Consider the following 26989-nt stretch of genomic DNA (forward strand, 5'->3'; position numbering starts at 1 on the left):
GTGCAACTGTTTGTTGTGATTTGGCGCTATATAAATAAAATGGATTGAATTGATTGATCTTCGCACTGCCAAACGACTCAATGCGCTTCAGGCTCGGTGGGCCATCTTTTTCAGCAGGTTCAATTTTATCATACCACCCAGGGTCCAAGAATGGTAAGCCTGATGCGCTTTCCCACATAGGAGAGTCCACCGACTCCGCTCCCAGTCCAGAACTGATTCTTCCCGAAACCTGTTTCGTGTCTGCTCTTACCTGGAATATTGAATCCAAGATTAGGTCAGTGTTAGGTAATACTCCCGTACCTCCAGATTGGCCCAACGGCAGATTATTCGTTCCAGTTTCTCTTAGGGGGGAGATTATTCGTTGCGGACATGATAGTCGTTTTTCATGCCACGTTTGTTGAATCTTTTTAAGTTACATGGCCTGCCTCAGGACATAGTCTCAGACTGGTGTCCCCAGTTCATTTCACAGTTCTGGAGGGAGTTCTGCCGGCTTCTCTGGGTCACGTCTAGTCTGACGTCTGGTTACCACCCTCAAGCTAACGGACAGACAGAACACCTTATTCAAGAACTAGAGAAAGGCCTGCTTATCCTGTCCTCCCAGTTCCCCGCCTTCTGGTCCTCTCAGTTGCCATGAATTGAACTAGCACATAATAGTCTACCCACCTCTGCCTCTGGTTTTTCTCCTTTTCACGTTGTTTATGGTCACCAGCCATCTCTGTTCACCTCCACAGATCTGCACTTACCTGTACCATCTGCTCTGGGACTCATTATGTGGTGCCGGTGGACCTGGAAGCGGGCCCTGAGGGCCCTATTGCCATCCTCCAAGAGTTACAAGGAAGCCGGGGATCGCAAACGGTCGGTGGCGCCTACCTACGTTCCAGGACAACGGGTCTGGCTGTTCACACGACACCTGCCGCTTCGGGGTGTGCCTCAGAAGATGGCTCCCATTTTTGTTGGCCCGTTCCCTGTAGCTAAGATCATTAATCCTGTCTCTATCCATCTTCATCTCCCAAGGTCCATGAAGGTTAATCCCACTTTCCACGTCAGCCAACTGAAACCGGTCCGTTCCAGCCCTTTATGCCCACCTGCCGATGCCCTGCTGCCTGCCCGGTTTGTGGATGGGGGCTCATCTTCTCTGTGTGACGCCTCCTGGCTTCCCGGCGGCGGGTCGGGGCTTTCAGTATTTGGTGGACTGGGAGGGTTATGGCCCTGAGGAGCAGTCCTGGATTCCCTCACAGTTTATTTTGGACCCCAGTCTTATACGTGAGTTTCATGCTTCTCACCCTTCTGCTCCTGGGCCATCGGGTCGGCCCTTGGGGGTGGGGGGCACTGTTAGATTTTTGGACTGTTGGGTGATTATGTTTTCGGTTACTGTCTTGTTTGGGTTGTTTTTGTATTCTGTCCGGCTCTTGCTCTGTCTTTCTGCTTGGGTTTTCTCTGTCCTGCTTTATCTTGTCTCTTTCTCTTGGTTCTTAGTGATGGGTGTCTGTCTCTCTCTGTCTGGCCACACCCCGGTTCTGGGAGTTTCTCCACACCTGTTCTTGATTTGCAGTTAATCACCTGGGTGCTTTATAAACCTCACAGTTGCTTTTGTTCTTCACCAGATCGATGTGCCTTCCTTCCAGGTCAGTTCTTGTATTTTTTGCCTTGCTCTGATTGCCTCATTGTGTTTTTTGACTACCTGCTTGTGTATCTCGACCACGCCTTTTGCCTTATGCTTCTGCTACTGTTGCTCTGTTTTGACTGCCTCTCTGTGTACCGACCCCAACTTGTTAACTTAGTAAATGCTTTTGCTCCACTGAGCTGTGTACCTGAGTCCTGCATTTGCGTCCAGCCTGTCCTGCCTATTAAACCAGATACACACATATTAAATGGTAAATGGAATGCATTTCTGTCACACTGTTTTAACTTGATAATGTCTCACATTTATCCATTCACACCAGTGTCAAGGTTATGCCACGCAAGCTGTTCGACTACACATCGGGAGCAATTTGGGGATAGCGAAAAATGCTCAAGGACACCTTAGTGATGGTAATCAGGGTGACCCCAGTGTTGTGCTTTCATCTTCCCCACTCACAGTTCTCAGTTTGCTTGAGGGATTTTGAAGCTGTAAGCCATAATTATCAAAATTAAAATAATAACTATTAATTCATTTATTGTCAAGATTAGTCATCAGCTAATCTACCAGACTACTAATGAAAGTTGACTGACTAGTCGACTAATGATTTTTTTAAATCTTTTTTTTGTTTGTTTGTTTAGTTAGCCTATCCTGAATAATAACGTATCTCACACATGGTGCTATTTACCATCTGGGTGCGCCTGACAAATTGGCACAGCACAGATGTTTACAGTGTCTACATAAACTAATCAAATGTGGGAAAGAAATTGTAGTTATTGTGCACATCAAAGAATTCTGTCTCACAGCACCGCTGTGCTCAATGCACACCACCTGCTCATCCTTCACTGTGGAGATACCGGCGCACACCATAATGTGTGCACTGTCTTGTATTTCTTCTGAAATACGTTCCTGGATTGCACTGATACAGTAATGGATTCCACTGATAAGACACAAGTGTATCTGACCATCGCTCAGTGAGTGGCCAACTTTATACATACAGTGCATCTGGAAAGAATTCACAACGTTTCACGTTTCCCGCATTTTATGTTACAGCCCTATGCCAAAATGGAGTAAATTCATTTTTCCCTCAAAATTTTACTCACAACACCCCATAATGACAACATGAAAAAAGCTTTCTGAAATTTTTAACAGAGATGGTCTAGTGGTTAAGGCGTTGGGCTTGAGACAAGAAGATCCTCAGTTCAAATCCCAGCCTGACTGGAAAATCACTAAGGGCCCTTGGGCAAGGTCCTTAATCCCGTAGTTGCTCCCAGTGTGTAGTGAGTACCTTGTAAGGCAGCACCTTCATATCGGGGTGAATGCGAGGCATTATTTGTAAAGCGCTTCGAGTGTCTGATGCAGATGGAAAAGCGCTATATAAATGCAGTCCATTTACCATTTTTGCAGATTTATTAAAAATAAAAAAAACTAAGAAATCACATGTACGTAAGTATTCACACCCTTTCCTCAATACTTTGATGATATACCTTTGGCAACAATTACAGCCTCAAGTCTTCTTGAATATGATGCCACAAGCTTGGCGCACCTATCTTTGTGTTGTGGTTAGAGGGCCGGACGGGACCGGACCGATACAGGTGATGGACTCAAACACTGGGAGCAAGAACCAGAACAGGTTGTGAAGGAAAAGAGCTTTATTTACAATAATAAATAACTGAGGTGCTGAGCTGGAGGAAGCCTGTTGAGCCGAGACCAGGCCCACATATAATGGTGGAAGTTCGGGAGCCACAGTGCACACAGGGACAGACTTGGGAGTCTGAGAATGAGCTGGAGTCCTGGAGTATATGAAGCTACGGGATTTAAGTCCTGGAGTATATGGACACAGAGAGCTGAGGACAAGGAACTAGGAGGATGGAGGAGAACAGAGGTGAGTGTTTACACTCTCAACACTGGAAGCCTTTAACCACAAACAGTTCACTGTAGGCTTAAGGCAGGAATGTTCACAGTTCATGACTTGTCCTCAGAGGTCAAAGGTTAGATGCTGCGCGTCTTGTGATGCAGTTCCGATTAAGCAGGACTTGGCTTCAGAAATGAATTGGAAGTTCTTAGTAGTTCTGGGAAACAGTTCATGCAGTTCTTGGAAATGGTTCTTGGAAATATTTCATGAATATAGTTCTTGGAAACTTTTCTTGATATTATTTCTTGAACACAGTTCTTAGAAGCAGTTCTTGGTCATGCACAGTCACAAACAGGAGCAGCATGAGAACGGGATCTCATAGACATGCAGGAACTTGGCTGAACATGGCAGAGCTGTGTGCTCTGAGGCAGAGAGCAGATGAGTTCCAAAGTGACATCGTGCTTGGTAGTGGCGTGGGAGCCAGGAGCGGTGCAGCATGGAAGCTATGCAGGAAGATCAACAAGCTCTAATACGGAAATTACAGGAGGCCAGGTTACCTTGAAATGAGCTGCAGAAAGCTCAGACATCAAAGCACATGGAAGCGTCAGTGTAGACAAGGTGGATTTCTCACAGAAGACTCTCGCTGGTCAGGGTCACAGAAGACTCTGGCAAAGACTGAGCTCAGAGCCGAGGTTTAAGTAGCGGGTGCATGATCAGGAGCACATGTGTGTCAGGTGCGAGGAGATGATGAGCTGCAGGTGTTCCTCGGCTCTATAACTCGCCACCTGGAGGGAAAACTGACAAACTACACACAAGAGGTTAAAAAGGGCAAGGACAAAGGCAGACCATGACACTTTGGGCAGTTTTGTCGTTCCTCTTTGTAGCACCTCTCAAGCTCCATCAGGTTGGATGAGGAGTGTCAGTGCACAGCCATTTTCAGATTTCTCCAGAGATGGTCAATCGGATTCAGGTCTGGGCTCTGGCTGGGTCACTCAAGGATATTCACAGAGTTGTCCTGAAGCCACTCCTTTGATATCATGGGTGGGTGCTTAGGGTAATTGGCTGCTGAAAGATGAACTGTCACCCCAGTCTGAGGTCAAGAGTCCTCTGGAGCAGGTTTTCATCCAGGATGTCTCTGTGCATTGCTGCATTCATCTTTTCCTCAATCCTAACTAGTCTCCCAGTTCCTGCCACTGAAAAACATCCCTCACAGCATGATGCTGCCACCACCATGCTTCACTGTAGGGATGGTGCCTGGTTTCCTCCAAACATGATGCCTGGCTTTCGCGCCAACAAGTTCAATCTTTGTTTCATCAGATTCGAGAATTTTGTTTCTCATGGTCTGAGAGTCCTTCAGGTGCCTTTTAGCAAACTCCAGGCAGGCTGCCATGTGCCTTTAACTCAGGAGTGGCTTCCATCTGGCCACTCTACCATACAGGCCTGATTGGAAGATTGCTGCAGAGATAGTTGTCCTTCTGGAAGGTTCTCCTCTCTCCACATAGGAATGCTGGAGCTCTGACAGAGTGACCATTAGGTTCTTGGTCACTTCCCTTGGGACCTTCAGAGCAGTAGAAATGTTCTCTACCCTTTCCCAGAATTGTGCCTTGAGACAATCCTGTCTCAGAGGTCTACAGACAATTCCTTTGACTTCATGCTTGGCTTGTGCTCTGACATGCACTGTCAACTGTGGGACCTTATATGTAGATAGGTGTGTGCCTTTCCAAATAATGTCTTATCAACTGAATTTACCCCACGTGGGCTCCAGTTAAGCTGTAGAAATGTCTCAAGGATGATCAGTGGAAACAGGAAGCTCAAGTTTGAGTTCCATGGCAAACACTGTGAATATTTATGTTATGGTGATTTCTTGGTGTTTTTATTTGTAATAAATTAGCAAAATCTCACAAAACCTTTTTCACATTGTAGTATGGGGTATTGTGTGTAGAATTTTGAAGAAAAATAATTAATTTCATCAATTTTGGAATAAGGCTGAAATGTGGAAAAAGTGCTGTGAAAACCTTCCAGATGCACTATAGATTTTCATCAACATCAAACCCACCACAGAGTCACCTAAGACAATAATACGTGATTTTGTTTGCTTCGTTGCGTGGGATTTCAGGCATAGCTGTGACAGATGATAAAACTATCAAAATAAAATACTTTAATAAATGTGTGAAAAAGTTCTAATTGTTTCACTGTTGTTATTTACACAGAAATTGAATGTCTGATGAAGTTTTTGACACCAATAAGAGCAATTCTGCATGATGATTCTATATTGCTATTTACCTATAATGGAATCTGGTGACCTTAGCTGCAACACTTGCTTGCCTTTTTCTAGCATCTATTGATTTGTTGAAGCTATTGTTGATAATGTATGGTGAGCCAAATAAGTATTTGATCCACTGTTGATTTTGCAAGTTTTCCCACCTACAAAGAATGGAGAGGTCTAGAATTTTTATTGTAGGTATACACTTAAACTGTGAGAGACAGAATATACAAAAAAGAAAATCACATTGTATGAGTTTTAAATAATTAATTTGCATTTTGCATGTGCCCAGTGTGTGTGCCCTGTCACAGAGTAAAGGGTTTAAATGAAAATATTGTCTGTACCCTTTGTGGATGTGTTCTTGTTGCCTCAGCCCGACAGCCCAGTCTAGCACCCCCAACACAAATCATGGCTATGGGGAGAGCTCATAGCCATGATTTAAGACATTGGAAATGCCTCTTATGCAGGGTTGTTTTATTTCTCCCCGTGAAGGGGACAGTCTGTGATTTACACCAAGAAAAATTGATTGCTGAGCCTGAAAAACACTACTGTTCACAGCTAGTGCTGAAAACTGAGCAGGAATAGTTTGTTTAGCCCCAGCCAGTGTGAAAAACGCTAAGCAGGGGGACACATGACATCAGAGAACAGCTGTCACTGAAGGACTTTAGGGGAGGTGATGGTCTAGTGGTTAAAGCATTGGGCTTGAGACCAGAGGATCCTCAGTTCAAATCCCAGCCTGACCGGAAAATCACTAAGAGCCCTTGGGCAAGGTCCTTAATCCCCTAGTTGCTCCCAGTGTGTAGTGAGTACCTTGTATGGCAGCACCCTCACATCGGGGTGAATGTGAGGCATTATTGTAAAGCACTTTGAGTGTCTGATGCAGATGAAAAAGCGATATATAAATGCAGTCCATTTAAGAAAAATGACTGGCTTTTCTGCTGAAGGTAAATTTCAGTCATTTCATTTCGTTAATCAGGGTTATAGCTGACAGCATTCTTAATCATGCATAATTAATGTGGAAATCTTTGTTTCATACACAGTTAGGCAAGAAATTTTTTTTACATGTTTAACTTGATTTGATTTCATGTGGAATTGGGCATATATCAGTGTCATTTTTGCCACAGAGTCTGAAACAGGAGCCTGAAACCTGCTTCTTCTAAAAACCAAAATGTTTCTTTTCTTTTATTTATTAAAAAATAGAATAGAAATGAAATTAATCTCACAAAAAATTTATTAAAGTGTTCACTGCAGATCCTTGAATGCTTTTTTTCGGGGGGCGGGGGGGGGGGCTAGTGTGTCCCAATCTGCCTCATTCCTGTGGTTTGCTTTTTAAAAAAAGTTTGTTTTGGTGCTTATTGGGATGACAGACAGCAATCTGCCATCCCTACAGGACCTGTACACCTCCAGGACCGTAAGGCGAGCAAGGAAGATTGTGGCCGATCCCTCTCACCCAGGATACAAACATTTTGTTACCCTCCCCTCTAGCAGATGGCTGAGGTCCATCAGGACTAAAACCTCAAGACACAAAAACAGCTTCTTTCCATCTACAGCTAGAATTATAAATAATGCCAGAGACCCCCATTTACCCTGCCTCCCCCCACTCTCACAAAGTACAGACTAATCATCCGTGCACTGAAAGGTGCTGTACATCTGCATGCCTTTGCACAGCCCCATTCCACTATGTTAAATTTATTTGAAAGTGAACATAGTTTTGCTCATTTTATCTACTGACTCCTTCACTTCTTACAGAAGTATTTTCTTTTATTGTTGTTTATGCACCAATGACACCAGATCACATTCCTTGTATGTGGGAACTTACTTGGCAATAAATTTGATTCTGATTCTGATTATTGCTGGGAAATCTGTAGAACATTACCTTCTTTCCTTGCACCCTTGCACTTAACATTTAATTCATGAATTGCTGCACTGAGGCAATTCATGCACTGTGGCATCTTTTTGTTTGTTTGTTGTTTTTTTTTTTTAACTATTTCTAATATCCTCTTTATTATCCCCCAACGATTCTGCAACAAAAACAAGAAGACACACCAGAACTACTTTGTAAACAAGGCATTACAGGATGTTGTGAAACACCGTATCCATGAAGAACCCATTAGTTTTACTCCTGTCCTGTGTGTGTGTGTATGTCAGTTCCATTTGACCACGCTTTGTCTTTTGCATGTTTCCGCTTTTATTGCCCTCTCCTTATGTTACCTTCAGTCTCGGCTGTCAGGATTAAAACTGCTGAGGAAATGTTTTATTACATGAAGTCTTATTTTAGTTTGAGTTTAAGCCCTATTTCTGTTTACTTTGGTGCCATGAAATGTGGTTAGAATAGTCCAGTCGTGTGCTGAAAATGAGTGAAAATAAGCACATGAACCAAATATTTGTTCAGGTTATGACGTTTTAAAACTCTAGTGCGTTGTGCTGTTTTTTCAAAAGGCAAGAGACATTATTTATATATGGATCAATGGGCGAGTCGTGTTTGTCCGCATGCCAAGCTCAGTGATGCTTCAGTTGCATGACAAAATATAGAAGCACATGATCTTCCTGACACCACATGTATCAGTAAATCACACCCCATGTGCACGCTTGCATGCAGCATAAATTTACCATTTGATTGAGGCGGCTGAGTGATCAGAAAAAACCCTGTATGAATTTGTGCATATCAATTTGTAAAGGCCCTGTTGTACTCATTAAAAGTCATATTCAGATGCTATGTTTTCTACAGTGCTTCCTTTCGTGAATAATAAAAGAAAACACTTTTTTCTACATTTTTTGGCCGGACATTAATTAAATGTTCATTATGCAGGGCTGCACCTCACTGCACACACTGACACAGTCATTACTTGCCCACATTTCAGCAGCACATTTCCGTGTTCACAAGCCTCACCTTCAGTTTGTTTCTACAGTACAGCAGCAGACAGCAGGCAGCCTCACGCTACAGAAGGCCCCAATACAGTCCCACCATGAGATCAGTCACTGTTTTGCCTATGTATTATTAACTAGCACAGTGATAACCAACACGTGTGCTCAACAGAACAGGCCTTTGTACTTCTCAAATTAAGACTTCTAAAACAGGCTGCAGCTTTACCAACTTGGCAGAACAAGACTAGAACTTCCTGACTGATTTGGCTCGACACCAAATAACAACAAGAACGTGTAATTGTTTCAAACGAGCAAGAAGATACTGGCAGTGATGAGTAAAAACAGGAAGTCATTTTTTAGCATATTATCCATTGTGTCAAACATTTAAGAGAAATGGGGTGGAAAGGTGCTTTCATCCAACCGTAACCCTACACTGTAATACATTTTAAAAAGCCCAAGCTGTTTCTGTAATATGACAGAGAAAAGCTGCATTAAAGTAGGTGTAAAGTCTGTCTTGGTGCCTTTTATTTCCATTTTTAAACAAAAATGTGTAAAATCTTGACACTGAATCCATGTGGATTTGTGTCTGGGACCCATATATCTTTACATCATCATCACCTTTTAAAGCACACGTAACGCACACAAGCATATAAAAGAAGAGCAACCCAAGGTGAGTAAGCTGTGTGCTTCCCCCGCGGTCTCATCCCTTACCTTGCTGTCAGTGCATGGTCAATTTTCTCCTGCGTGTCTTTTTGTTGTTGCTGTGTGTTGCAGTTGTCTCGGTGACTGTGGAACAAAACAACCAAACCGTCACTGTTAACATTATAAAAGCAAATGGCATACAAAGCCACACACTTCTGACATGTTTTGTTGCCCACAGGAAGGTATTTTTTCAAATCGGCTATGCCATAAAATGTCAATTTTATTATACTAACATATGTTACACAATGACATGAGTGCTAAATATGTAAATATTGTGCCTTAGTAATCCTGTTGTTATGAACCAGTTGTCATTCATATCCAACATTTTAATAAGCATGTTGGCGATGATCATATATACATATACAGTAATGTTCAGAATAATAGTAGTGCTATGTGACTAAAACATTAATCCAGGTTTTGAGTATATTTCTTATTGTTACATGGGAAACAAGGTACCAGTAGATTCAGTAGATTCTCACAAATCCAACAAGACCAAGCATTCATGATATGCACACTCTTAAGGCTATGAAATTGGGCTATTAGTTAAAAAAAAAAAAAAGTAGAAAAGGGGGTGTTCACAATAATAGTAGCATCTGTTGTTGATGCTACAAACTCAAAACTATTATGTTCAAACTGCTTTTTTAGCAATCCTGTGAATCACTAAACTAGTATTTAGTTGTATAACCACAGTTTTTCATGATTTCTTTACATCAGCGAGGCATTAATTTTGTTGGTTTGGAACCAAGATTCTGCCCATTTACTAGTGTGCTTGGGGTCATTGTCTTGTTGAAGCACCTATTTCAAGGGCATGTCCTCTTCAGCATAAGGCAACATGACCTCTTCAAGTATTTTGACATATCCAAACTGATCCATGATACCTGGTATGCGATATATAGGCCCAACACCATAGTAGGAGAAACATGCCCATATCATGATGCTTGCACCACCATGCTTCAATGTCTTCACTGTGAACTGTGGCTTGAATTCAGAGTTTGAGGGTCGTCTCACAAACTGTCTGCGGCCCTTGGACCCAAAAAGAACAATTTTACTCTCGTCAGTCCACAAAATATTCCTCCATTTCTCTTTAGGCCAGTTGATGTGTTCTTTGGCAATTTGTATCCTCTTCTGCACATGTCTTTTAGTTAACAGAGGGACTTTGCGGGGGATTCTTGCAAATAAATTAGCTTCACACAGGCGTCTTCTAACTGTCACAGCACTTACAGGTAACTCCAGACTGTCTTTGATCATCCTGGAGCTGATCAGTGGGTGAGCCTTTGCCATTCTGGTTATTCTTCTATCCATTTTGATGGTTGTTTTCCATTTTCTTCCATACTTCTCTGTTTTTTTTTTGTTTGTTTTTTTTGGTCCATTTTAAAGCATTGGAGATCATTGTAGATGAACAGCCTATAATTTTTTTGCACCTGCGTATAAGTTTTCCCCTCTCCAATCAACTTTTTAATCAAACTATGCTGTTCTTCTGAACAATGTCTTGAACATCCCATTTTCCTCAGACTTTCAAAGAGAAAAGCATGTTCAACAGGTGCTGGCTTCATCCTTAAATAGGGGACACCTGATTCACACCTGTTTGTTCCACAAAACTGACAAACTCACTGACTGAATGCCACACTACCAATATTGTGAACTACTTTTTTTACTAATAGCCCAATTTCATAGCCTTAAGAGTGTGCATATCATGACTGCTTGGTCTTGTTGGATTTGTGAGAATCTACTGAATCTGTTGGTACCTTGTTTCTCATGTAACAATAAGAAATATACTCAAAACCTGGATTAATCTTTTTAGTCACATAGCACTACTATTATTCTGAACACTACTGTAAATCGACACATATAGTGGGGTCCATAAGTATTTGGATAGTGACAGCTTTTGAGATGTGCTTGTAGTGTCGACGTTTAGCTGTACTGTCAGGAGTTTAACGAAATATTGCATTAACATGATAATTTCTTAACTTATCATGTGGATACCATTGTCTCGATGTAATTCAGCCCATCGTGCTTACTAAGCATGCAATATTTTCAATTACGTACATAAATTAAGTTTTGTCTGTTATGATGGATTTTACAGTTTTGTACTGTATTTGGACGTAATGTTTTCACCAGCTTTTGTCTGTTTATCTCGTGAAACGACATCTTAGAAAGTAATAAATGGATTTCAATGAAATCTGGTGAGCAGATTGATAATGTTCTGGAAAATAACTGATTCAATTTTGGAGGTGATATATCTGAGTACTGAAATCCAGAACAATGCTTGGTGCATAGCGTTTAAGTCAAAAAGTTGTCAGAGGATGTTGATGAAATTTGAAAAGTTTTGAGAATTTGAAAATGAAGAATTTTATTTTGTATTGAATCCAGAAAATAGCTTGGATCCAGGATCCAGAAGAATTTGTAAGCAATATGTGGCTTTGCTGGAGGTACAAGCTCTCTGAGTGTTTTGTAGTTTGTGTTTTAATCGTGGTTGGTGTATTTGATTATAACACTGTGAATTCTATAATGTTGTGCAAAAAGTGATATATAAATAAAGATATTATACTATTGTTTACCATTATAGGAATTACAGCCATTTTATATACAGTCCCTCTATTTTCATAGCGTTAAGTAATTAAACAATCTGGCTAAAACAATTATTGTGAATTTTACAGCCAGTTTTCTTCAGACAAGTTGGGAGATACACTGAAAAAAGAGAATAGTTGAACCAACTTTTAAAAAGCATTGCAATTGGTAAAACCTGACTGAATTAAGTTGTTTGAACTTAAGTTTGTAAGATCAACTCTAACTTACAAACTCATGTTCAAACAACTTAATTCATTCAGGTTTTACCAATTGTAACACTTTTTAAAGTTGGTTAAAGTTGTGGAAACATGAACATTTCCAAGTCAGTGTGTGTTGGACTTCGTTTACAAGAATCTTTAAGAAATACCAACAGTATGATACAGTATGGTGAATCTGGAGTAAGCAGTTCTCAAAAACTGTGTAAATATGCAAGAAGAACACAAGTGAGGGAAGCCACCAAGACACCCATAACAACTCTGAATGAGTTACAGGCTTCCTGGTAACTGGCCTGCTTTTATATAGCGCTTACATGGTCAAAGTGCATTACACTGATTCCTCACATACACACGTACACACCGATGCCAATGTGCTCACTACAGCAACAATGGAATTAAGGACTCTGATTTTCTGGTCTGACGGGGATTTGATCCTCTGGTCACAAGCCCATTGTTTTAACCTCTTGACCATTACCTAACCGTCTTTGCTTGTGACTGATGAAACTGTGCATCATGCAACTTTTACCTACTGTATCACCAGCCAGGAGGGTGGGAGGACAGACCACTATAATATTAGTTTAGTATTGGCATGGCTGTGATTCTAAAAGTATAAAAGTTATTAATATTTAATGTGTCACATTGAAACGGTGTTGACTTACAGGGGCGACCTAGATTGGTCAGTCAACAAATATCATTGGACACCTCTAAGTTCCCACACAACAGCCGACAGTGTTAACAGTTATAATTCAGTTCTACTAAGTATAATCACTACAATTAGCATTTTTCATCTGAACAAATAAAAGGCACTTACTTATTCTTCTCTGGAGAGCAGCAAAGCATCAGAATTTAACCTGAAATATTTACATCTTCAGTCCACGTCCTTCCACTCTGTGACAGTCAGCTCTTTTCTCAATGACAGCACACTAAAAAAAAAACCCTGATTTTCCTGTCAGTGTGACAAAGTAGTTCTACAAGCTCTGTGCACACCCACTTTGTGCTTAATCTCTACATTGTCAGTGCAGTAGTGCACCAGTGTATGAGATAATAATCCATTTGATAGCCATGTGCGTCTTGGCTCCGTGTAGTTAACTTCATGCTCTTTTAACGTGCTGAACCTCGAGCAGCACCAGCAGAAATGAATTTGAGCTCCTTCTGCTGTGTTCCTTCCCTCAGCTATCGCCTTCTCCTGGGTCAATCAGCCCGTCCTCTAGACTGAGAGGGGAGTGAGCAGCCAGGAAAGGGGGGGTGCACACCTATATAAATGCAAACAATAGTGTGTCAACCTACTGAGGCAGACAGTGGATATGCATGTGTATGTGTGTGTACAGAATGTCTGTATGAATTTGTGTGAGAGAGAGATGGGGTTAGGGGGAGCGGCAGCACCTCCCCACAATGACTTGTGTAAATCAGTGATCTACACTTGTGTCTCTTTCTCTTTTCTGTTTTTCCCTCAGTCAGTGCTTCTGGTTTTCCCTTATGTTGACTCTCATCTGCTGTTGACACCTGGTGACCTTACACCAAACTAGGAATGTCAATCAGCTGAGTCATCCACACCAACAGTGGATCAGGCCATTCATGAACAAACACACAATTAGAGGTTAGTGAAGGACAATGGATTGATAAATTTAAGTCACAGTGTTCAACCCTGTGTGGAACGCCCAAGGGCGTATTTAAAAAACGGTGTAATTAAAAAATGCATGAGCTGGAATCCATTCTGATCGAACTAACTGAACCACATGAGGACCCAAGAATGCTGGGAGCTGTGGTGAAATACAAGATAAAAAATTATTGTACAGATTGGTTTACAGAATATGGAAATGTGCAGTGAGACACCAGGGGCAGGAGACATCGACTGGACCAGAATGAAGGAGGTGGCCAATGTCGTGGCTCGTCTTTAGTCTTCTCGGGATGTCGTCTTTTAGATAACACAAACTAATTGCAAGTGATATGCTAGAAAAGGACACAACACTTTAGAATAATTCAGCCTTAAGCAAGATAAAATGCACAGAGTTTTTAAGTTTATTTAAGCCTTCGACACAGAGCTTAGACAAACTGAGTCCTATAGAGAGACTGAATAAGTGACAACCGCGCTCATCTATTTATTGGAGACCCGCGGGCATCGCTCCTCCTTCGACTTTTTTATTTATTTCATTCCCAAGACATGGTTTTCTATTGGAAGCGTCCTCTAGTGAACCCTAAGCAGGTGTTAGGCCATTATTTCAATGTGACAAACGCTCCCATTAAAACGTGAAGGATTTACAACTGATTTTTTTAAAAGACCTTCAGCCACAGGTGCAGCTGGCCTGAGGCCCCCCGCACGTGGCCTTAGCCACAGGTGCAGCTGGCCCGAGGCCCCTCGCACGTGGCCTGCGGGAAAGCACCTAAAAGGCCTTGGAAAGCCCCTGACAGACTGAATGACTAATAGAGCCCTTTTTTTGGGTTGAACACCTGCTAGTTCAGCCAGAGGACATACAGTTCAGATCCGGACACTTGATAGTTCATCACAGTTCAAATATGGACCTAAAAATTCTTCTACAGTCCCTCCTCTGGGACTCGAAAGAGTCCCATTACATCAACTATACTCTTGGGTTGTTTACTGACAAGACATCCTCATTTGTGCATTGCAATAAAAAAGAAAAACACATCACTCGACTTACTGATAACTCTGGTGCGGATATGAATATCAGTGATACTTCACACGGTAAATATATTGAAGTTTAAGTGCAGGTGAACCTACCTACTAAGGCACAAGGTGATCAATTAGCTGGATTATATCAACGCAAGGTGACATTCAAACATTGAGTTTTGGTGTAATTCAAGGCACTTAAAATGGCCACATAAAACAAGTTACAGCAACCTCTTAATCATGGCAAAGTAAAGGCTTTACATTGACATCAGTGCAACCAATCATCTTCTGGCATCTATTGTCTCACTCAACCAGAGGCTCCAACCCATTATACTTGGTTCTACATATTATTTTGTTAAAGAGTCACACATTTATTACTTAAATGCATCAAATAACCCCTACGTTACCACTATTTAGTTAACCAATCAAGAAACTATTCTAAGGTTAGCGCATCTATGTCTAGTTAAATGATAAACACAATAAATGGTTTCCCTTCATGTCCGTCCTTAAGTCATTTGCCTTAGTCAATCATATAATGGTTTTCATTATAGGCCATTTCTCAACATTTTCCACTTTGTTTTTCTTCTTTTTCAGCTTGTTTTCTAATGCCCTTTTTGGCCAGACGCCAAATTTAGGCGATGCATGTCTCTTGAGGCATGCTATAATTTAAGAAAAAGGGGTCCCTATGGTGCATCTTTACTACTAAATCTCCAAACATGCCGTGTAAGGGTCCCCTTTTTATAACTTCGCAATGTGATATCTATGTGTATGCATTTAGCTTTATCTGTGTTACGCAGATGATGGTAAGGACAGACATTTACCGAACCTTCGTTACTAACATATATCCTTCTTTGTTTTATTTACACTCAGATTTCTGAAACCAGTCCGCAATTCAAACTCAAGAACCAAGATCATAGTCCGTGTTCAGTGCCATTACGTCAGTCCGTGCTCCTCAGCATTTACTCAGCATCTGAAGTTTTGGGAGACGTTGGGGAATATGGGGAGGTTGGCCTTTCAGGGGTAGTGGGGGAAGGATCAGGAATTCTGGCTTTCAGACAGTCGTGCAGTTCTCTGATGGATCTTTCCAGCTCCTTGTGCTGCTTGGCCAGGTTGTACAGGGCCCCCAGAGAATTCTTGCCCACATTCAGGGTGGTGGTGGCCAGCCCTAGCTGTTCCCTTTCCATATGCTCCATCATGCTGGCTAGCATGTCCATACTAGACTGAAGACCACACAGTTGAGTATGGAGGCCCTCCTGAGCACAAGAGATGTTGGCATTGTCACGGTGTATCCTTAACAGGTATGCAGCTGTCTGACTCAGTTGTGGCATGATTTCCTCAAATAGCCCATGGGGAATGTGATTTGTGAGAGGCAGGAGCTGCTCCAAGGTTTTTGGAACAGACTCTTGTGGAAGACGAAGCTCTCGAACCAAGATTGCCATGTCCAGTGGGGTGACCATGACCAGATTAAGGTTGTGCAGTCCAGGGGACAGGAAGTACAAGGGGGAAGGCATTTTGTGTGTGGGGGGGAGTATTGCTGATGTCGCTCGGGCAAGTGGCTGGGACACTCTGGGCATTTAGCAGCCTGTACAAAGCTCCCCTCTGTCCTGGTCGGTGAGTTCGACTAAGGTCCACCCCTGCTGATCCTCCTCCAGAGGTACTGGACTGATCGGAATATCTCTCTGCCTTGGGGGTGGAAAGCTGGGGACAGGTCCTAGCAGTGAATTGGGTCTAGGATGCACTCGGGCAGTTGCTGCATATGGCCGACCTTGGCTGCCTCCCCTGGAGGGTATCGTTGCCACTGGCACATGTGACTGTCTCCATGGCATCTGCGGAAGGGGTGTGTTCCTGAGTCCAAAGGGTCCTTCAGGTGATGGTGGAGTCCTTGGGCCGACTCTTGCTGCAGGCAGATTCTGTGGAGCTGTCATCGCCAGATGCTGGAACAATGAAGATCCTTCTGTTGCCCAACTGGTTTAGCTGCTGGATGGATGGCGGCTGTGGCGACCAATCATGTCTCAACCTCCCTCCTGTATATCCTCTTCTCAAACAGTTCTGAGAGGTCCAATCAGACTTGATAGAGGCAGATCAGGCATAGGTCCCTGATCAGGGGAGTCTGGTCTCTCAGCCATACTCCTGTGTCCTAGTAATATACATATACGTTCATTATTACAGCTCCATGTCATTCTTTCAGATATTGTCTATCCTATCCCTCATTTTTGTGGGTGCATGTGTGTGAATGTAAATGTGCGTGCATGTCTTCTTCCTCGTCTACAATATCACCAAGCACGGTCCATCCCAGTCCTCCTTATCTGGGGTATACGCCACAATATTAGGGAGCTGGGGGCTGTCGGGGAGGATAATTGGTATTTCATCCATTTCCATATATTCTGGTTCTCTGTCTGTTTCGTTTGTGCTTTCTTCCAGGGCTCGGATGGCTAACAGTGGGAGCTGTCCTACTGTGGATGAAATCAATTTATTAACCAGAAATTTTATCAAGGGAATACCACAACATATTACCAGCAAGACCGCCACCCCTGTTAGTGCCAAGACTACACCTATCTGGTATAACCAGTCTTTTCATGATATCCACCCTCTCCTTAGAGTCCCAAACAGTGAAAATAGTGGGCCAATATTCATTCCATTCCCTACAATGTATCCAGAATCGTCAGTTTCATTTCTCCCTTCTATGGAGTTACTTAACAGTTCCTGTTGCATCTCTTCAAGTGTGATTAAGAGCTCTGTCAAATTTCCGTCTTCCCCTGTACGCATGGGAATAGCTGTGCAACATTCGGTGGCTTTGATCATAATACAAACTCCTTGTTCATCAGCCATCATCATCTCGATAGCTAATCTATTTTGCATTGTCATTAGCGAGGTGGCGTGCAGTTGTTCGGTTAAGGCTCCTACTGCTGCCAATGTCCAGTTCAGGTATCTTTGCTGATTATACCACAAGTAATTAATCCACTGCACCTCCTGGAACCTAGAACGGATTTTTGGAGTAACCCCGAACAACGCCAATGCCCATCCCCATTTATCCGCGTCTTCATCTGCTTTAACTCTGCTACTGTCTATGGCTTCTAATTGTCGGGGTATCCCTTCTGGTATCCCGTTTTCTTACTGTGATGTTGTAGTCTGTTTTAAATGTCATTATTCCTCTTTTCTTACGAAGTTTCCGTGGCATGGGTTGTATTGAATTTGGCATTTCAATTACTGTTATAGCTCCTGTGAGCATCACAGGAGCACAAAGGCCTTTCCAATTAGGGGACAGCGATGACAGGAGTTTCCTTCTTTGTCCGCATATCCAAAAGATGTCAGCTAAGGGTACCGTTCCCTTAGCTAAATTTGGAGTAGATACCCATGAAGCATGGGTGAGATTCAGTCCAATTACAGACCCCCCTGTGGCCGGTACTATTTGTTCACACTGTATGCCTGCTGCTGGCAGGGTGTGACAGACGGTATGTTCCATGCTGTTTTGGCCGGTTTGTATTCTTGCTGCTTTTGCATACACTGTATGTGGTGTTTTGGCTGGGTCGTCCCTACCTGCCAATCGCTTATGTATTGTGCTACTAAGCCTTTAGCTATACAGAATGGGTGTATCATCCCTTTCTCTATTTTAATCATAGGTGGAACGGTTCCTTCTGTACTTAGAGGCACTGGACAAAGTTACTGTCGGCAGCATATTTTTCATCACCTACTGCCATTTTCATAACACATTGTGTATAGCATTCTGCTTGGTCTGAGTTATGTTGGGGACTCCTATAACAGTTGTTGATATATCAGGTAGGGGTTTAGCCTGAGGTATCACACCTTTCCGGTGACAGGCTATGCAAGGCTTTTCACTGAATCTGCCTAGCCGAAATTTCAACCATTGGTAAAGTAGATTGGTCTTCACCCTTGTGTACGGGCTAGTCTGTACTGGGATCCCATCTCCCTACGTGACTGCTTGTTCTAAGGCTTCTAATTGTCTCTTTTTCCTTGGTTTGATTTTTACCCATTTTGTGGCTTCATGTACTGTAACAGTTACAGTCTTGCTTGGTTTCCCTGCATCCTCCTTTATCACAAATCACCTCTATGTTGAGTGTTCCCTCCTCTTCACATTTGATGCTAATGGCTTCGCCTAATATGTAATCCCCCAGCTTTCCCTGTATTCCTATGTTCTTGTAGGCTTTTGATTTAATGTATACCAAATTATATGTTTTCCTGTGTTTAGAATGCCTTGTTAGCTGCTATTGCGGCCATGGCCACGGCACAGTCCGTTGTATGTTTTGGATGTCTATTTTCTCCCATACTGACCACCAGTAGTATTGTCAATCCCTTGAATAATTCCTTAATCATTGCTCTGATGACTGTTGAGATGTGCTACTAGATGTGCTACTGAGTGAGCGTCACTAGATGAGCTGTCACTAGGGATGTGTGGTGTATCTGTGCTTTGTCTGGTTGTACTTCCGTGGTCTTCTGTCGGTAAATCTACTAAGTTGCTGTCCGAGTCTGATGTTCTCCTGTGGCCTGTCTATCTGTTCGGTTCTGTATTTCTGTCTGTCTGTTGGCCTGCGTCTCCAGTTGTTTCTGAGTCTGGCATCTGAGTCTGTCACTGCTCTATCTGGCAGGGATCCACTACTCTCTGAAGCTGTGCGTCGTCTTTGTTCAATCAGTCTCTGTAAGCGCCTTGGCCGGTGTTCGCCTGGCTGCAGGGAGGCGTGGCCTTCCCTCTGTGCTTCTTCTGGCTGCAGGGAGGCGTGGCTGTCCCTCGGTGCTGCTGTAGGGTCTCTGGCTTCTCTTGCTTCCCCCCTTGGCCCGCGGCTCTGCCAAACGAGCTTGCCGAGGCCGGCGGGGCGCTGGGCCACCAACCCTACAGCAGTGGTTTAAATGAAACCAAGTGTCCTTACCGTCTACTTTGACTGCTGTAGTGAGGCAAGAATAACTTAAAAGGACCTTCTCGGCGGGGCCTGTCCCACTCTTTTTGAACACCTTGACGTAAACCAGATCACCAGGTTGGATGCTCTGATTTTCGAGTGGAATCTCTGCTTCTCTGTCTCTCTGTGTAGCACCTTTGACCTGCAAAAAGATAGTTTTTGTATTTGGGTTAACTGTCTCAGATAATTATGCCATTCGTCTTGTAGCTGCTCCAGCGATGGTCCTTCGTAGGGTCCTCTCAGGTATGGAATAGGCATCGGCCGACCTGTAAGAGCTTCAAATGGTGTCAAATGGGTTAGTCGGTTAGTTTGTGAGCGCATGACAATAAAGCAAGCGGCAACGCATCCAGCCAGGTTAGTTTGCCATTGCTGTCTGCTATGATTTTTGCTAGTTTGTTCTTTAAAATGCCATTAGCCCGTTCCACCGCCCCATTTGATTGAGGGTGATAAACACACCCAAATTTCTGTTTGATACCCAATTGTTTGATGTTTCTTGTGTAACCTTGGCTACAAAAGCCCTACCGTTGTCAGATGAGATAGTATCTGGAATGCCAAATCTTGGAAACATCTCGGCACAAGAATTTGGCTACCGTTTTATGGTCTTGATTTGCAGAGGCTACTGCTCAATCCATCGGCTGAATCTGCATATCACTACCAAAACATATCTCATTCGTTTAACTCGATTTTCAGCTCCCATGTCTATGAAATCCATCATAAGATGTCTGAATGGCCCATCAGGGACCGGAACGGGCTAAAGGGGCTGTGAATGATTTCCGGACATTGTACTGTGCACATACCTCACACTCATTCAACAAACGGTCCACTGTAGCTGCCATATATGGTGACCACCAGACAGCTTTTAGTTTGTTCATAATTTGGACTCGCGAACAATGCGGGTCCGTGGGCCCAAATGATTGCATGTCGTAATAAATTGGTGGTAACACAAAATGTCCATGACTACTGCGCCACAGCTTGTCCTGGCCCCTGACTACGTGTCTCAATAGCGCCTCGTTTAACCCACATTCGTTTTCTTCTCCACTGGCCTACTTGAGCCACTATCAGTGCGTCAAGTGAAACCAGTGGGGCACAATCTGGATGGTTAGCAGGGGAAACATATTTTCCCCTTGTGCTCCTTCGAGCTGCGTCATCTGCTAGGTTGTTACCTTGAGCTATGATGTTATTATTCTTTTGATGACCTGCACATTTAATGATGGCTACCTCAGACGGTAATTGGAGAGCTTGTAACAGTTTGGGAAATCGCTTCTCCATGAGTGACAGGGGTGCCATCTGCCTCAGGAATCCCCTTTGTTTCCAATGTTTGCATGTACATGACATACGCCATAAGCGTAGGGCTGAGTCTGTGTAGATATTACACGTTGATCTTAGCTATCTGGCAAGCCATAGTTAGCTTTGATTTCTGCCAGTTGGGCTGAACAAGGCTGATCAATTCCTTGGGACCCAGTAATTCAAAGGTTTCGCCATCCGTGTTTGTTAACATCCCATACCCGCATGCAATCCCGCGGCATCCCGAAAGCATGAGCCGTCCACGAACAGGGTTAGATCTGCATCTATGGTGTGATTATACAAAGTTCTCTGGCTCTCAAAAATTTCTCTGTCTCTGCCACACAGTTATGTGGAGTACCATCTAACGGTTGTGGTCAATTTGGTGGCGGGATTCACGTGTGACACGTTGTATTGTTATTTCTGGAGCGGACAACACAACTTCATATCCAGTGCGTCTAGCTTGTGTTAAGACAAAAGTTGACTGGTTAGCAGGCATGTAACTGATGCGACGTGTACAACGTTACTGCATGTCCCATGATTATGGATGAGCTTTTTGAAATGCAAAGGCAGCTGCTGCTAGACCCTGATAGCATGGTGGCAATCCGTTTCAATGTTGTCAAGCTTTGTACTATAATAGGCCAATGGTTGTTTTCCTTCATTGTTTCCTGCATTAGTACAGCACAAGCATATCCAGCTTTTCCAGTAACATACAAATGGAAAGGTTTCCCATAATCTGGGTTACCGAACGCGGGAGCAGATTGCATGTCTGTTTTTAGGGCCTCAAAAGCTCCCGTTGCCTCATCTGTCCAGACGAGGAGAGCTGCATTGCTTGTTTGCCCCACTGCTCTAATCATGGCACGCAAAGGTGCAGTTTTTATAGATAATCACAAATCCACGGCCGACTGTACCCTGCCATCCCAAGGACTGAAAGCATCTGTCCCACTGTTTGGGGTTTGGGAGCCTTGATTATAGCCTCCACTTGGCTTGGGGCTATACATCGTGTCCCACACAACTGTCTTCCCAAGTTCTACTTGTTGTTTGCAGAACTGCAATTTTCCTTACTTACTTTATGACCTCCATCTGCCAATGCATTCAATACAATTAATGAATCTTTTTTCACACTGTTCTTGAGTCTCTGATGCAATAAGAATCATCCATATATTGCACCAATGTACTGGGTATGTCCAAGGTGTTGTAAATCTTCAGCCAGGACTTTGTTAAAGAGGCTGGGGACAGGTTCAGTCCCTGAGGTAGCCATGTATACTTTAGCTGTTGTCCCAGAAATGTGAATGCAAACAAATGTTGTGAGTCTGGGTGCACAGGCACACTGAATAGGCTGAACACGATCGATTACTGTGTACCATTTTGCTCCAGCAGGGTGCTTGATAGTAGTATGCGGATCAGGTACTATAGGTGCATCCATTTCTATTATTGCATTGATAGGACGCAGATCATGTACCAGCCGATACTCTTTGGTATTGTTTTTAGGGATCGGAAGATAGAGTATTGCATGGGCTTGGCAGTTTTTATTAAAACTCCAGCTGTCATTAGCCCTTAATTACTGGTTTTATGCCTTCAATAGCCTGAGTTTTTAATGGATACTGCCTTTGGTGAGGCAGTTTTCTCCCGTTTTACTTTTATTTTTACTGGGGCTGTTTTTTACTAGTCCTACATCTGTTTTGCTTTTGGACCACACCCTGGTGGTATTTGCTCTAACAATTTCTCTTGTTGGGCCGTAACACCATCTGTCCCTCTGGTCTAGGATTGAGCTCCACTTTTGAGCTATAGCCTCATCATTTACTTTTAAATTAATTTGTATAAACTGCTGGTCTTTTGACAGATGTACTTGTGGACTTTCCATGTTTTGCCATTCTTCAACTTCTGAGGCTGTCTTTACCATTGGACCTAGGTCATGGATTCGTGCTTTCAGAGACTAAAAGGGTCACATGAGGCGTGGCATTCGGCACTTGATACCATTGTTGTTCAGCTGAAGTTAGCTTGACAGAAGCTGCGGCCCCTTGGGGCCTAAATAATTTCGTGGTGGTTATGTGAAACAGCCGTTGATACCACGCTGTTCTGTCCTGTGTTTATTGATTCGGGTGGTGATTCTAATTTGATGTTATTCTCTCTTGGTGATTCTAATTTGATGTTATTCTTTCTTGCCAGGTCCCTCCACCTTAAACTCTACCGTCTATCACGTCCCCTGGTGGTCCATGCAGTGGATGGTCGCCAATTGGGCCAAATTGAGTTCCGCACTCAAGTCAGTTCGTATGACCATTCCTGAACATCATTCAGAACTAATCAGTTTCCACATCTTTGACAAAATGACTCACTCTATAATCCTGCGGAGCCCCTGGCTGCAATGCCAAAAAACCCTATTTAGACTGGTCTCATGGAAAGCTCGAATCTTGGGGACCTGCTTATAATAATGTCTGTTTGACTAAGCCGGTAAGCACTTCTAGTGTAAATAGGTCAGATCTGGAAGGGTTCCCTGCCTGTTACCATGATCTTGCAGAAGTATTCAACAAGGTTAAAGCTAAATTGCTTCCACCACACCACAGGTATGGTTGTGCTATTGATCTACTCCCGGGGAAAATTGTTATCTCTTTCAGCGCCGGAACACGAAGCCATTAATGCTTATATACAGGAATCACTCGCGGCCAGTTTGGCTCACTCCTCATCCTCGCCTGCCGAGGTGGGGTTTTTCTTTGTAGAAAAGAAGGATAAGACTCTCCACCTGTATATTGACTATTGTGGCCTTAACAACATCACCATTAAGAACCAGTATCCCCTGCCATTGATTTCATCATCATTCGAGCTTTTGGAGGGTTCTAAGATCTTTACTAAACTGGATTTACAAAACGCGTATCATCTGGTTCACATTCTTGCAGGCAACAAATGGAAGACTGCCTTTAACACGCCCACTGGTCATTATGAATATTTAGTAATGCCATTTGGACTCACCAACGCTCCCGCAGTATTTCAAAACCTTGTTACTGACGTCCTGCGCAAGTTTCTGAACAAGTGTATCTTTGTTTATCTGGATGACATTTTGATTTACTCTCCTGATTTACAGACTCACACTCAACAGGTTTGTTCTGTTCTCCAGACTCTGCTGTAAAATAATCTTGATGTCAAAGCAGAAAAGTATGAATTCCACCATTCCACAGTGTCATTTTTAGGCTTTGTGATCTCTGAAGGTCAGATTCAGATGGACCCAGCTATGGTGACTGCGGTCTGCGACTGGGCAGTTTCTAAATGTCGCAAGGACGTTCAGAGGTTCCTGGGTTTTGCCAACTTTTATCGGAAATTTATCCGCAAGTTTAGCTCTGTTGCGGCTCCTTTGCATAATGTAACCTCCTTACTTTGGCCATTTGTGTGGACTCCCGAGTGCGATGAAGCATTCCAGAACCTAAACAATCGTTTCACTGACCCTGCCCAGCATTTCATGGTCAAAGTTGATGCATCTGATATTGCTATTGGGGCAGTGCTTTCTCAAACAGGGTCCACTGACAACAAGTTGCATCCCTGTGCTTTTCTGTCCAAAAAACTCACTGCTGCAGAATGCAACTATGGCATTGGAGATCGCGAACTGCTGGCGGTTGAAGTGGCCTTGGAGGAGTGGCATCACTGGTCAGAGGGGGCACAGTTACCGTTTTTGGTCTGGACTGACCATAAGAACCTGGCTTATCTCCATGTCCTTATCAGACATAAGGACATGGATGACCTCTAATTTCCTGCTTTTAAACTCAGATAAAACTGAAGTTATTGTACTTGGCCCCACAAATCTTAGAAACATGGTGTCTAACCAGATCCTTACTCTGGATGGCATTACCCTGACCTCTAGTAATACTGTGAGAAATCTTGGAGTCATTTTTGATCAGGATATGTCATTCAAAGCGCATATTAAACAAATATGTAAGACTGCTTTTTTGCATTTATGCAATATCTCTAAAATTAGAAAGGTCTTGTCTCAGAGTGATGCTGAAAAACTACTTCATGCATTTATTTCCTCTAGGCTGGACTATTGTAATTCATTATTATCAGGTTGTCCTAAAAGTTCCCTGAAAAGCCTTCAGTTAATTCAAAATGCTGCAGCTAGAGTACTGACGGGGACTAGAAGGAGAGAGCATATCTCACCCATATTGGCCTCTCTTCATTGGTTTCCTGTTAATTCTAGAATAGAATTTAAAATTCTTCTTCTTACTTATAAGGTTTTGAATAGTCATGTCCCTTATCTTAGGGACCTCATAGTACCATATCACCCCAATAGAGCGCTTCGCTCTCAGACTGCAGGCTTACTTGTAGTTCCTAGGGTTTGTAAGAGTAGAATGGGAGGCAGAGCCTTCAGCTTTCAGGCTCCTCTCCTGTGGAACCAGCTCCCAATTCGGATCAGGGAGACAGACACCCTCTCTACTTTTAAGATTAGGCTTAAAACTTTCCTTTTTGCTAAAGCTTATAGTTAGGGCTGGATCAGGTGACCCTGAACCATCCCTTAGTTATGCTGCTATAGACTTAGACTGCTGGGGGGTTCGCATAATGCACTGAGTGTTTCTTTCTCTTTTGCTCTGTATGCACCACTCTGCATTTAATCATTAGTGATTGATCTCTGCTCCCCTCCACAGCATGTCTTTTTCCTGGTTCTCTCCCTCAGCCCCAACCAGTCCCAGCAGAAGACTGCCCCTCCCTGAGCCTGGTTCTGCTGGAGGTTCTTCCTGTTAAAAGGGAGTTTTTCCTTCCCACTGTTGCCAAGTGCTTGCTCACAGGGGGTCATTTTGACCATTGGGGTTTTTACGTAATTATTGTATGGCCTTGCCTTACAATATAAAGCGCCTTGGTGCAACTGTTTGTTGTGATTTGGCGCTATATAAATAAAATGGATTGAATTGATTGATCTTCGCACTGCCAAACGACTCAATGCGCTTCAGGCTCGGTGGGCCATTTTTCAGCAGGTTCAATTTTATCATACCACCCAGGGTCCAAGAATGGTAAGCCTGATGCGCTTTCCCACATAGGAGAGTCCACCGACTCCGCTCCCAGTCCAGAACTGATTCTTCCCGAAACCTGTTTCGTGTCTGCTCTTACCTGGAATATTGAATCCAAGATTAGGTCAGTGTTAGGTAATACTCCCGTACCTCCAGATTGGCCCAACGGCAGATTATTCGTTCCAGTTTCTCTTAGGGGGGAGATTATTCGTTGCGGACATGATAGTCGTTTTTCATGCCACGTTTGTTGAATCTTTTTAAGTTACATGGCCTGCCTCAGGACATAGTCTCAGACTGGTGTCCCCAGTTCATTTCACAGTTCTGGAGGGAGTTCTGCCGGCTTCTCTGGGTCACGTCTAGTCTGACGTCTGGTTACCACCCTCAAGCTAACGGACAGACAGAACACCTTATTCAAGAACTAGAGAAAGGCCTGCTTATCCTGTCCTCCCAGTTCCCCGCCTTCTGGTCCTCTCAGTTGCCATGAATTGAACTAGCACATAATAGTCTACCCACCTCTGCCTCTGGTTTTTCTCCTTTTCACGTTGTTTATGGTCACCAGCCATCTCTGTTCACCTCCACAGATCTGCACTTACCTGTACCATCTGCTCTGGGACTCATTATGTGGTGCCGGTGGACCTGGAAGCGGGCCCTGAGGGCCCTATTGCCATCCTCCAAGAGTTACAAGGAAGCCGGGGATCGCAAACGGTCGGTGGCGCCTACCTACGTTCCAGGACAACGGGTCTGGCTGTTCACACGACACCTGCCGCTTCGGGGTGTGCCTCAGAAGATGGCTCCCATTTTTGTTGGCCCGTTCCCTGTAGCTAAGATCATTAATCCTGTCTCTATCCATCTTCATCTCCCAAGGTCCATGAAGGTTAATCCCACTTTCCACGTCAGCCAACTGAAACCGGTCCGTTCCAGCCCTTTATGCCCACCTGCCGATGCCCTGCTGCCTGCCCGGTTTGTGGATGGGGGCTCATCTTCTCTGTGTGACGCCTCCTGGCTTCCCGGCGGCGGGTCGGGGCTTTCAGTATTTGGTGGACTGGGAGGGTTATGGCCCTGAGGAGCAGTCCTGGATTCCCTCACAGTTTATTTTGG

General features: G+C 43.5%; 1 protein-coding gene across 2 annotated transcripts in view; it reads right to left on the reverse strand.

Annotated features, from left to right (window-relative positions):
- avpr2ab (arginine vasopressin receptor 2a, duplicate b) overlaps nt 1-13292 on the reverse strand; it is an 89813-nt gene extending 76521 nt beyond the window's left edge. Inside the window, exons 1-2 of one of the 2 annotated variants that reach the window (XM_034172359.1) lie at nt 12898-13292; nt 9313-9387 (exon numbers count right to left, since the gene is read on the reverse strand). The gene's annotated coding sequence lies outside the window, so the exon portion shown is untranslated. The remainder of the gene's footprint in view (nt 1-9312; nt 9388-12897) is intronic. The other variant, XM_034172357.1, reaches the window with a different exon arrangement.
- Nucleotides 13293-26989: the final 13697 nt, after the last annotated feature.

The sequence above is a fragment of the Thalassophryne amazonica genome, chromosome 6 (genome assembly GCF_902500255.1).
Source record: "Thalassophryne amazonica chromosome 6, fThaAma1.1, whole genome shotgun sequence".
NCBI lineage: Eukaryota > Metazoa > Chordata > Actinopteri > Batrachoidiformes > Batrachoididae > Thalassophryne > Thalassophryne amazonica.